The sequence below is a fragment of the Drosophila subpulchrella genome, unplaced genomic scaffold (assembly GCF_014743375.2).
Source record: "Drosophila subpulchrella strain 33 F10 #4 breed RU33 unplaced genomic scaffold, RU_Dsub_v1.1 Primary Assembly Seq354, whole genome shotgun sequence".
NCBI classification, from domain to species: domain Eukaryota; kingdom Metazoa; phylum Arthropoda; class Insecta; order Diptera; family Drosophilidae; genus Drosophila; species Drosophila subpulchrella.
In genome coordinates, this window is record NW_023665577.1 from 10,881,857 (window position 1) to 10,894,787 (window position 12,931).

General features: G+C 40.4%; 1 protein-coding gene and 1 long non-coding RNA gene across 3 annotated transcripts in view; both read left to right on the forward strand.

The window, feature by feature from the left end:
* Nucleotides 1-76: 76 nt before the first annotated feature.
* LOC119560788 lies at nucleotides 77-462 on the forward strand. The gene is made up of 2 exons (XR_005221048.1): nucleotides 77-216; nucleotides 276-462. It is a non-coding gene; the product is annotated as an uncharacterized LOC119560788 (long non-coding RNA).
* Nucleotides 463-12,662: 12,200 nt separating this feature from the next.
* LOC119560810 (probable muscarinic acetylcholine receptor gar-1) overlaps nucleotides 12,663-12,931 on the forward strand; it is a 30,912-nt gene continuing 30,643 nt past the window's right edge. For both annotated transcript variants that reach the window (XM_037874447.1, XM_037874446.1), the window contains exon 1: nucleotides 12,663-12,905. The gene's annotated coding sequence lies outside the window, so the exon portion shown is untranslated. The remainder of the gene's footprint in view (nucleotides 12,906-12,931) is intronic.

Here is a 12,931-nt window from a genome sequence, read left to right on the forward strand (position 1 = left end):
ATCTGTAAACTAGTTTATTTACAGAGTTATTATCATATGCTTATTCATACACTCGGCTGGCAATAAAATACCTATATATATTACTCGCAATATTAAAACGAAAGTCACCAGTTGAATTTTGGCTTTCAAATTGTGAAAATGTTTGTCGCCCGACTTGTACTTTTCTTGTGTATCCTGGTGTCGGTGGCTGCCATTTGCCATCGTGATGGGGACAAAGTAAGTTTTACATAAATATGACACTCTACTGGCTAATTTAATGCTTACTTTCATCTCAGTGTACGGCCCATGGTGAGTGCTGTTCGGGAATATGTTTGAAGATCGTGGACCAGTGTTACCCAAAAAGCGGATGATTGTGGGCATAGCTAGCCTTTCATCTTGAGGTGAAAGGGTTTTAAAATTAATTACAATAAAATATAACTACTAAATTCACTAAATAAAATTATTGACTTGTTTCTTTAATAATCTTTAATTTGTAAATTATTTATAATGCAAAACAATACAACATTTTAAAGCCAATGTCTCCTTTTTAAAGTTTTGCAATAAATCGCACGATAACAAATGATTTCATGGAAATTAATTATTTGTATATACATGACAAACCCTAAGTTTGTCGTTTTTAAAGCTTGTTTAAGCCCGAGTGTGACATGTATAAGGATTACTGTTCCAGACAGTGTGCAACCCACCTGTCTTGTTTCGCCCCAAGTCTCGGGAACAGTGGTAATTACATATAGTTTCCATTTGGTCACCATTGCACCTTAAGTTCCATCACCTCCACACATCCTGCCTGCTGATCCTCCTCAGCTGTTTAGTCAATCACTCGACTGGCAATAATAAAGCAAAGCCATATCAACTGACAGAGTGAAGTGAAGTGTTTGGCTGCTCACAATCAAGTTACATCTGCTAGTGTTTGCCAGCGTTTACCAGCAAACAATATTTCCGCCCACAAACAACAAGACATTTGAGTATTGAGCATTGAGCATTGAGCATTGAGCAGACAATGCGACAAAGCGGCATCAATGTGAATTTTTCCACTTATAGACATTTGCATTGACACACGATGGGGAAATGTGGAAAATGGGATAGGGGAACCCCCGTTCGACGTTTTTGTGCGAGTGTCTCCAAGTGATCCTTTCCCCTTTCAGTGGGCACAAAGCGCACACAATGAGTTTAGACAGCGATTGTTTGGCTTTCTTGGCGTGTGTGTTGGCCACATCCTTTGTTGTTGTCACGCCCCGACTTTCTCGGCATACTGAGTACTGCAGTTGGATCAACAATGGCCGAAAAGACCCATTAAAATATGGCCGACTGGCACTGGAATTGGGTTTTTTTATGGCCGACCCCCCGAAAGTATGCCACATAAAACTGCAGCATAGGTGACCCTTTTCACGCGTCTTTAAACGCCCATTAACCGCAATCTACCAATTTTATGAGGTGGGTGCTGGCCTCCACAAAAAATTGATTATTTTTGCAAACTTATTGTCTTGTTTGTTGGCGCACGTGCCAAAGCCGCTGGGATTTACATGGAAATCGCATTCATAGTTGAGTGTTTTTGGCTGCATCGAAAATTCCGCGTACAACAGGAATATCTACTGATTTTTTGTTTTTTCATTTTGAAACTCTTTGTTCGATTTGTTTTGCCAACATGCGATTATTATTTGGCACTTACTGGCTCTGCCGTCTGGGTTTTTCTTCCCATACTTACCCTTTGCAAAGGAAGACATCAAAAACTGCGGAACCGGAAGATATTCCCGGCATGCAGCATCCACACACCCCTTCTCCAGCGATAAGAGATGGCAGCTTGATGAAGTTTTGGTGGCAATGCCTGGCAGGAAATCACTTACGGTACCCACACCCCCTCCCAACAAAAAACCGAACGAAGTAAGATGAAAATCGATTGGTTTTGGCCATCAGCGAATTCCATATGCAGTTTCATTGGCCTAAAAGTGTGCCGAGCAGATGAAATGCGGCCAATTTGTCATCTCTTTTTCATTGCAACCGTCGGGCCTCTTTAAGACCCGCTTTTCTTTAATGGCCTTTGCCTTTGGATTGTGTAATATATGCAGGTGTGCAAAACTTTTACATTGCACGTGTCGGCAGACACTTAAATGTCGAATGAATAATTCCGCCTGCCACCGTCAGTCGGCAAACTTTTATTGCTCTTGGCAGGCACTGAGTGCTAAGAAAAACACTGGAACAGGTGCCGCAGGATTGCCGAATAACTTGAAGCAGTTCGCAATCTGCCAGCTTCTTAATTGGAGTTCACAGCAAACTAAATGATGCCCAAATCCGTCTTACAGGAAGTCTTTTGGAGGAGAGGGCATTGCTCGGCTTTTTCTGTGGAGCGGATAACGTGGCGTATACGCGATGCGGTCAGTGGCCAACTGACTGACTAGATAAACAGACAGGGCGACTTATCAGTAACGACCTTTCTTTTGGGCTTTAAGACGTGTGTACATAAATACCTTCTCACTGGGAGTGGAAGGTTTATCAAAACGAAATATTAAATATTCAATAAGTTGGCTTTGCAAGTCGCCAAGTGAACACTCTTTACCCGTTTTAAAATCACCGAAAAGAAATATTAAGGCCATAAGATAGGTTAAATAGAAACGAAAACTTTATTTAATATATAAATCACATATACTGCTTATTTTCGGTACCCTATTACCTTCAAAAAAATTTATAAAATCTTTCTGGGTAATTAAGAAATATTTTAAAACAATTACTGCCAAGACAATAATATAAGTAAGTACACATAAATATTAAAAAGGATATAGTCAATGTATTCAAAATAATTCTTTCATTATTAACAATATTTATAAATGAATATTTGGATATATTAAAACAGGATATATTTAATGTTTGAACCTCTCGAAAAACATGTTCTGAGTTCCTCAAACAGTATCACCCAGTGGCTTGACTTTTTCCACATAAGGGAAGTATTTACAGCTTGAAAAGGATTTCTTTTTTGTAGGCTTCGCATATCTTTATATTTGCATTTGTGGCTGAGGCTGGGGCACAAAAACAGGGATTTTCAGCGGCAATGGAGAGTGGGTTTCGGTGGGTCTGTCAGGGGCCATGAAATTGATTTTAAATGCGGCGCTGACGGGAGAGTAGATTCCGCAGGACGGGCCACTGGGTGTCAAAGGACAGGGCAAACAGTCGGGAGCGATGATGATGAGCCACCGGTGTCGTTGTCCTCGGATGAAACCGCACGTATGTATGACAAGTCGTTACGACCGACTTAACTGGCAAAGGAAAAGCCACACGAGCTGCGGCAGCAGCAGCAAATCAAAGCGAGTGTCCATCAACATTACGAGACTCGCTCGCTACACGCAGACTGGGCGGGAAAATGGAAAAGCGGAAAAGTGTCAACGCTTGTCAGGGCGACCATGACCAAACAGAGCCTGTTTGTGAGCAGCGTCGGGCAAAACTCATTATATTTCTTTCGCTTTTTCTCGTTCATTTTTTTTTTCTTATATATTTATACCCGTTACTCGTAGAGTAAAAGGGTATACTAGATTCGTCGGAAAGTATGTAACAGGCAGAAGGAAGCGTTTCCGACCCCGTAAAGTATATATATTCTTGATCAGGATCACTAGCCGAGTCGATCTAGCCATGTCCGTCTGTCCGTCTGTCCGTCTGTCCGTCTGTCTGTCCGTCCGGATGAACGCTGAGATCTCGGAAACTATAAGAGCTAGGCTATTGAGATTAGGCGTGCAGATTCCTGAGCTTCTTACGCAGCGCAAGTTTGTTTCAGCAGAGTGCCACGCCCACTCTAACGCCCACAAACCGCCCAAAACTGTGGCTCCTACAGTTTTCATGCTAGAATAAAAATTTTAACTGAAATGTCTTGTTCTCATCAATACCTATCGATTGACCCAAAAAAAAGTTTGCCACGCCCACTTGAACGCCCACAAACCGCCCACAAACTTCAAAAAATCGTAAATATGAACGCGGATATCTTGAAAAATATCAAAGATTGAGAAATGGGATTTCAGATTTAGATTCCTTAGGCTTAAGCGCAGCGCAATTTTGTCACGCGAATATGCCACGCCCATTAGAACGGCTACAAACCGCCCAAACCTGTGGCGCCCACAATTTTCACGCTAGATCAAAAATTTTAACTGAAATGTATTGGTCTTGTCAATACCTATCGATTAATCCAAAAAAAACTTTGCCACGCCCACTCTAACGCCCACAACGCTTAAATCTGTCTACCGCCGGTAGGTGGCGCATTTCAATCTCGCTTTGCTGCTTGCATATCTCCATTTTCCTTTGGTCCCTGAGTAACGGGTATCTGATAGTCGAGGTACTCGACTATAGCGTTCTTCCTTGTTTTTTTTATTTTTCCAATTGAAAGCGCCGGCCCTTTAATGTTTCGTTTCAGTTTCAGTTGCTGTTACTTTTTTAATCGCACGCGCATATTTAAAAAACAGATGTACAAAGCAGAGTGTGCGACTGTCAGGCGAACGCTTTGATGTGTCAGGCGTTCGATATGGAGGCGGGGTGCAGAAACCATAAACTCGGCACGAAATTAATAACCGAGGATGCGAAATTTGCATTCAAAGGCGGCCACTGAAAATGTAATCGGAGTACCCTCAGCAACCTGAACTGACCCCCGGCTTTAAGGCGACCTTTGCCCGACTTTAGAGGTAGAGTTGGAGGTGGAGGTAGAGCTGGTGTATAGAGTGTGCCGTTTACGGCCCCTGGCCAAATTTGCATTTATCGACAGGAGGCGAGCGGTGAAGGTGGAGTCTCATTAAAAAGTAATTGCCCATTAAAAAGAGCGAGCTGGCTGCTTGACTCGCCGATTTGTCCACTTTCCTGGCTTTCGCGTTTTTGTACGACGTCTCTTTGTTTCGAGTTTTTTGCCGTTAATTGAATCGGCGAAATGACAAGCACAACGATTCCTTTTGTGTGCCCACGGGCAGCCGGCGATGGCCACTTGGGCACTCGTTACGCATACGCTCCGTGGGCCACACAAAACATGCCCCGTGGCAGTGACCGCACATCGGAACAAGGCAGCCACTCACTAGGGCACATGGAGAAAAATACCCCCGAAAATGGTCGCCAGTTCGTATTCGTTTCCTTATCAACGTAGGACTCATATGAAAGGAGCATTCAGGGTGAAATATATGTTAGGGGAAAAAAATTAAGGTTCAACAAGATAAAAACATTTAAAATGTAAATACTGCAAGATCATTTTTTGTTAATATATAACTTAAACATCAACAAATATATAAAATATATTTATATATATATATAGGATAGATTAGAAAACACCGGAACACCGGAGTAAATATCATTCGTCATTCGTCAAATTATGAAGAACTCCGAAATCCTACTGACTAAAATTATTATTACAATACAATATTTTTATAAGCTGATATTTGTTTACTAATATATAGAACCGAAATATTTAAGCATTAATTTATTTTATTATGACGATGAGACGAGAATATATATATATAAATAAGTTGTCCGATGACATTAAATATCATTATTACCACGCAGATCTTAAGATATAGCCATTTTATAAAACTTAAGTTAAGAATAACTGTTGTCGCAATATTAAATATGTTTTTCGGAAATTTCTTATGTTGTGTTTTTGTATTTTTTGCTTTTGCTTTTATTTTTTTTTTAATTATCAACATCCCCATAACGAATTTCCCATTTTCTCCGTGCACCTACAAACGTTGTGCTGTCTGACATGTCCACTTTAGTCCATTTAAATCATTATCATCAGCAGTTTTATTATCATCGAGAAGTTTGCTCTTCGTCGGTAACCTTTTTTTTATTTTTGTTGTATTTTAGTTTTGTGTTTTTGCCTCCTGGGAGTCGGTAAGGCTTGACCCCAGAAGCAAAACAAAAAATGGAAAACACAAGTTTCCTTTTTAGTAGCAGTTTCATTTTTCCATTTCCATTTCACTTCGATGCTCTGATTCGATGTTTGCCGGCTTGACAGTTCGTTTGGCCCACTTTTGGTTTGCTAATTGTCCAGAGAATGGCAACTGAAAGCTGCAAAAAAGTTTTATTGAAGAATTGATATCCCAAACAGGGAAGCGGACTAATAGTTCTTCTTTAAGGTGCAGTCAAAAACTTTGTTATTTCCCTTCGGGCATAGTTTTTGGCAGCCGACTTTTTGTTTCCAAATAACGTCTGAGATGCAAACTTGGCACCGTATTGACACTGGCTGTATAAATATTTAAACCTAATTGCAGCCGCAGAGCGCTTAAATCATTTTTCTATGTGGCTTCGAGAGGGGATGCCAACAGCGGAACTCAATATGGTGTAAAAGGATTTCCTTGTACAAAACATAAGCCTAGCCATTGCATATTAAACATGCACACACATAGACGCACACAAAGTGCCACAAAAGCCAAGTTAAGTCCGTTGGAAAACCATTGCGCATACGCCATGTGGGCTTTCAGTTGTCGGTGTGTGTGAAGAGTTGCCGACTGTTTTAATGAAATTATCTGTTACACACTGGCCCCGAAAACCTTGCTGTTTTCAGTTATTAATTCAATTTTTTCCCAGCAGCAACTCAATTTCGGGGCCATTTTTGTGGCTTTTCTGATTTGCCGTAGACAAAGTTGGCCCAAAAAAAAGTTATTCTTTCTCCAAAAAGCTCTTACGTTCTACTAACGCGAGTTAGCCGTGCGGCTATGTTTGCGATTTGTTTGCAATCCACTGCCTGCACTTATCCCATCTGCAGCTGCAACTCCCGGTTGCCACGCAACGGCAGCCAATTAACTCCAAATCCCGGACAGAGCACCAACTCAGCCGAGATCCGAGCTCTGAGTTTCAAGCTCCTGGTGGCGTGTGTGCTCTCGGCTGGCTGCCAGTTCTAATTACCCCTCCGAGTTGTCTGATTTCCAAGAGATTTTTTAATTAACTGAGCTGCAAACCGCTGCCAAAGGTGTGCAAACACACGGAGCGAGCACACAGCTCGATTTCAATCTCAAATTGAGAATGACACTTGCCTAAACTAAATCCCAGTCATGCGGGCAAAGGATGCGCCGTGTCCTTTGAGACAGTGCAGGTGAAATTTCCCACATAAAATATAGTATTATCCATTAAATGGTTTTCATAAAATGGTCAACGGAAGAAGCCTAAGAATGGTCAACAAAGTACATTCAAATTTGTTATAAAGTTTCATTTTAAATGTTAATGTGCTTTGGCAACCCATAATAACTTTTACATAATGATAATGATTATTTAAGCTGAGGTAAAATCATTAAAGGCTTAAGGATCATCAATGTCAAGGAACTGTCTTCCAATTTAAACAGGAATTTATTTTAAAGTTCCATTTTGAATTTTTAAAATTCTTTAGCAACCCATGATAACTCGCATATAATGATGATTTTAACTAAAGATGCGACGGAATCATTTAGGGCTTCAACGATTGTCAAAGCCAATAAACTCCCTTTCAACTTAATTTAATGTTATTTCAAAGCTCCACTCTGAATTTTAATATTCTTTGACATTCCATGATATAAAAGCTCCCATATAATGATGATAATAATTCAAGCTGAGATGGAATCAACCACTTCCTAAAACCCCAATTGAAAGAGAGAATCCAGCAATCAATCAGAATCAAGCCAATAGTCCCGAAATCATGGCGAAAATACCATTTTCGGCTGCACCATTTTAGCCATACTTATCAGTGCTATTTTTGAGAGCCCCAAATAGAGTTCGCTAAATATTCCCCTTGCATTTAAATGCAACCACAACCGCACTAAGCGCTGTGAAAATGCAAATCGCTGGCACTCACGTGCGGACATGGCTGGAACTCAAATTGATGGACAACATTTGAGGGAAAATAATTTCAGGCCCGCCATGCTGCGGTTGGCCATTTTCGCAGTGATTATCATAATCAACCATAAATGATCAAGTAATTCAATTCGAGTGTGCATTTGGGTCAGTTTCTGGCCCAGCCCAACCCACTGCACATTTAATTCTATTTTATTCTTCCGCTCTTCAGAGCGACATCATTAATCACACTGGGAAGGGACATTCATTCATTGTTGGCCAGATATAACTGTCAAAAACTTTAATTATATTTTCAGCATGACAAGGACAAGGACGACGAGGAGGATCTGGCTGCCTTAGGCTGACAAGTTGGCCAACAGCGAAATACGAGTACGTGCTGCAGGCGCCAATGAAAAAAATAGGGAAAAAAATCCAAGAGCCTGGAGGAGAAAAACTCGAAACCCAATAAAAGTATTTGCTCTGATTTGGTTTGGCTCCTCGGCTGCCCGGTCAGCTGAAATATTATACTCGACTGCCGCACTGACAGGCCCAACCAGTTGCTGCACTTCAATAAAATCAAATTGCCATTCAATTTGGACTGTCAGTGCCCGACCACCTATGCGCCCATTGTTATTTTCATTTCTGCAAATTGAAAGCACTCCGCTTAATCCCGACGCCTCGCAGGGCTGGGGCTGGGGGAAAACCAATCACCACTGAACATCAATTAAAAGAAAAAGAAGAATAGCTTGGGAAAATAAAAGCGTAACGAGAGCTACCAATCTACGGGGATTTACTCCAGGCAGTCCGTTGCCCCCGAGGGGGAAAAGTTCCAGTTCCAGAACCCCCTAACTGCCTCAAACTGTGCCACCGCATAGCAATATGTGTCCGCTCGGGGAAGAATAGTACTGAAAAACATTTCTCCAATCAACAGTTTTACAATGTTTTCAGAAACTCCCTTAAAGAATTTAAAGATGGAATTGTTTTATACAGAAAAAGGTTTCTCTATCCAAAAAATGTAGAATACTTTAAAATGATTTCAAAGGTCTTAAAGATGGAATCGTTAATATAACTTTTGCAATGGTTTTTAAAAAAAAGAATTTATAAATAATAATAATTTAAATGCCTAATAATAATGTTTTTTCTGGACTATTAAGCTCATTTTCCAAAATCACTACAATCCTTTAATAAAAAACATTATACTTTGAAATTGCCTCTTCAAAAAATGTTCAATGCAGTGCTTTCATTTTAATTTTAGGAATTATTTAAAATATACTTAAATACTTAATATAATTTTGAAATGTATTGTTACATAATGGTTTTTTATTTTCTGTTTTGTAATAATATACGTATATGCATGAGCGCTAAGTACGTACCAATTCTAGGCACCTACATATCAATAAAAATCAATTGAATCGAGACGAAGCCTGGCATTGATTGCATTTTAAGTTGCCGGGCGTGTTTATCGCGTAAATCGCGTTCGGCCAACGAGCCTAACGAAGTTTTCAATGTAATTCAATTGCCGAGGGAAACAATGGCGATGCCATCATCGCCATAATTGGCCCGTCAATCTCGTGAGCTTCATTAGCCGTAACGGCTTAATGCGCACCCACCGGGCGTATGCGTAATTTTTGACACTGCCGCTGGAAGAGGCGACAAACAGGGCAATTCAATTAGCAAAGCGAACGGATCAACAAACGATGGCCAAAAGTCAAGCAGGGAAGACAAGTCCCTATGGTAGATGTCCTATGCCTGATGTCCGATTCTCGATGTTCGATGGTCAGGTTCATGGTCAAAAGAGCAGGTGAGTTGGGGCTGGCACGTTGATTGAATTGCCAAGTTTGTTCGATGCGCGACAAATTCAATTCGTAGGCACTCACACACACACTCTCACAGCTTTTGGCAACAGGATCTAGCAACAGGCTGCAGGCATTCGGAAGGACCTCCTATTCGGGGCTCTCACAGGGGGCAAAAGGATGCTGCATCGGGCAGGTGAGAGTGTGCCGGTTAATTGCTTTGGAAATTGCATGTGACGAAACATATGGTTTATGTAAGGAGGATGTGGCCGTGACACGGCGCTATCTGCCTGGCTAATTGGATTATGGATAAGCCAATTTGAGCATGGGCCTGTGACACCAACACAACCCAAAGTACATCGCATGATCTTACAATCAATGTCATAACTGTTTGCAGACATTTTGGGTGAGGGTTCCAAACAAGAAAGAGGAATAGGTACACAGTTTTAGACTTACCATATAATAATTATTATCTAAAATGTAACCAAGGCTTAATAATTTTAAGGTAAACTTAAAAATGTATAATATCTACCATTAATTATAGATCTCAGCCCATAAGGTCTTTAAGTAAAGTTAACACTTTATTCAATAATTTTTTTATTTGTTCCCTCATTTTGTTTCCTTTTTTAAGAAAATAATAACATTCATTTTGTTTGAAATGCTAAAGTTTTCAAATATTGAAAATTTCATCGAAGATAGCTTGCTGATATGTAAATGAAGTAATTCGATATCCAAATGAATTCAACGAACATCACAACTCATCCAATTAGTATACAATATCTAATGTTTTGCAATTATATTTGAAATTCATGTATTAGGTTCCGTACATCTCAATGTCTATTACGTCAATTAATTATAAATGCATCTCAATTTTACGAAATGCTAAGAAGCAACCTGCTCTACTTTAGTTAAAGTTGGTTTAACAATGTTGATTTTAAGCTGAGAAACTTTTCCATTTTCATTTTGTACTTGCAGCTTGCTTTCTTCGAGCTATGCAATCTAAAAGGGAAAATGGTATCTACTTGATTGGACATTACTTTTAAATCGAATTTATAAATCTGTGAGCGGAAAATATAATCTAAATCTATGTTATATATCGTAAGATTTAAGTCCCGCTTCCGGGTGGATCCAAAAAACAAATGTCTATGCCTGGGCAGACCATATATCATCTGGCCAACTTTCATTCATTCAGTCAGCAGTGGCAACGACAATGGCCCTATGTTTGTTTATGCCTCGTTAAACTTTTCAGCCGCACGCATAAAACATAAAGCGCTTTGCCGGGGCAGATCAATGCCTTATGTGCATAGTGGGGGGTGGTTGTGGGTGGCTTGTGGGTGGCTGTGGGTGGTTATAGCCGGAACGGTGGATGGGCTTACTCTGAAATTGAATTATGGAACACACACACACAGACGGCATATGCGTATAGAGGCGACATATCGAGCGAGACGCCATGAAATACAATATCTGACTCCGAAGTCAGAAGAACTGCATGGCGCGATTTCGATGGCTTCGTCGTTTTAGACTGCTAACGGTAGCGCTGCTATCGGTTATACCTCCTTCCCACTCCTTAGGTATCAGCCTCCCTGTAGACCACCCCCCTGTATATTCATCCATCGAATGCAAAACGGCAGCCTCACAAGCCACATTGTTCGACTCTTTCATTTTCAGCTTCACATTTCTCTATCTGCCACCCGCTGCCACGCCCCCCTGGGCCACCTTCGCCCCTATCTGGGCTTGTTGTTATTGTAAATTATGGCCGCAGCCGCAGAAAAATAACAGCAAATAAAAAAACCCAAGCGCAGACTAGGGAAATAGGAAGAAATGTGTCTATAGAGAGAAAAATATCAAGTACTTTTATTTATTATTAATTTATGCAGAGCTTAAAGTAAGAGAAACAACAAAGATTCAATTAATTTAAAAATATTTTAATAGGTAACAATAAGCCAATTATACATAATCAATGAGCTTTAATGTTCAAAAAGGGTTTTGTTTCGGTTTAACGTCGGCTGTCTTAGAGAATAATTGATTATAATCTCTTTGATTTACAAATAGGGTTTCGACTAAAATGTCCCATACTTATATACCAACTTATATACCAAAATAAAATAAATATTTTATATAATGGAAGGTCAACATTTTTACCCAGTTTTAAATTGTTAATTTTCGAATTCGATTTGCAAATAGGTTTCCGAAAAAAATATCCCATACTTACGATCGATTTGTTGAATGGCGTTATAAGAACTAAAATTAAAATAAAACATTTTTTTATAGTGTTATGTCCAATTGTATGCCCTTTACGCAGCTTAAAGCTCTTTACTTTCTAATTTCAAGCCATATTTTTTCTCAGTGTGTTAGAGAGATGAGGAGGCCGGTCGAACGAGCGGGGAAATGGGACCAACAACCTGTGTAGGAATCCTGGGCCTGGCATCCATCGGTTTATTGTTTCTGTTTCATTCCATTTTATTGTCGTATGTCATACAATGGCGTAACATTTACATTTCCCATTAAACTTTCCGCTATCAGTTGCCGCTGATGCTGTTTCTTGTAGCTGCCCTCGTAATGCTAAATGTTGTGCAATAAATTTAAAAAAAATATATGTCTGCCCAAGAAGTTGCTGCATATTTTCCGCTCGCTTAGACGGTGAAAAGTAAGCAATTCGCCAAAAAACGGAAAACATAAGGACTAAACACTCGAAACAATTTGTTTCTTTTTTTTTCGCCCGAGCAACAAAAGGTTTGAGAAATGGAATATTGATTCAAATGCCAGGAACACACAGGTGAGTTAAGGTGGCTGAGCTGGTTGAGGGGGCACGGCTGAGATGCAACAATTTGTCATTGAAATGCAAGCGCAGCGAAAAACTAACCGAGAAATAGTTAAACAGCTGCCGACGACAACGGTGCTGGAGGAAAAATAAGAACGAAGGACGAAGGATGAGCCGAAGTTGGGGCCGAAGTGCCAGGACACGAGGCTCGAATCGAATATCGTAAGCGGGATTCGCACGACCAACAGTTGCTCCGCCTTGGCCGTGTGTCTGTGGGCTTCCTGGCCATGTTGCTCCTGCTTTTGGCCCCCAATAATAGACACCGTCAGCCGCCGCAGTGTCACAGTCCACGCTCGTCCTTTGGGCTGCCAAGTCGCGTTTTCAGTCGCTCGCTGGTCGCTTCAAAAACGGTGACAAAACGCGGTTGCCGAGTGAAGAACTGCCAGGCAGATAAACAAAAAAAAAAACCAGAAAACAAACTAATTAAATCATTAAAAAATAATAAATACAAGCTATTAAAGTTCAAAGTTCAATCTAGATGTTCATGGTCAACTGTTGCAGCAGCTAGCTGGTGGGAAAGTGGAGGAAATCCAGTGCACGTAAGTCGATTGCAATTGAGATTTAT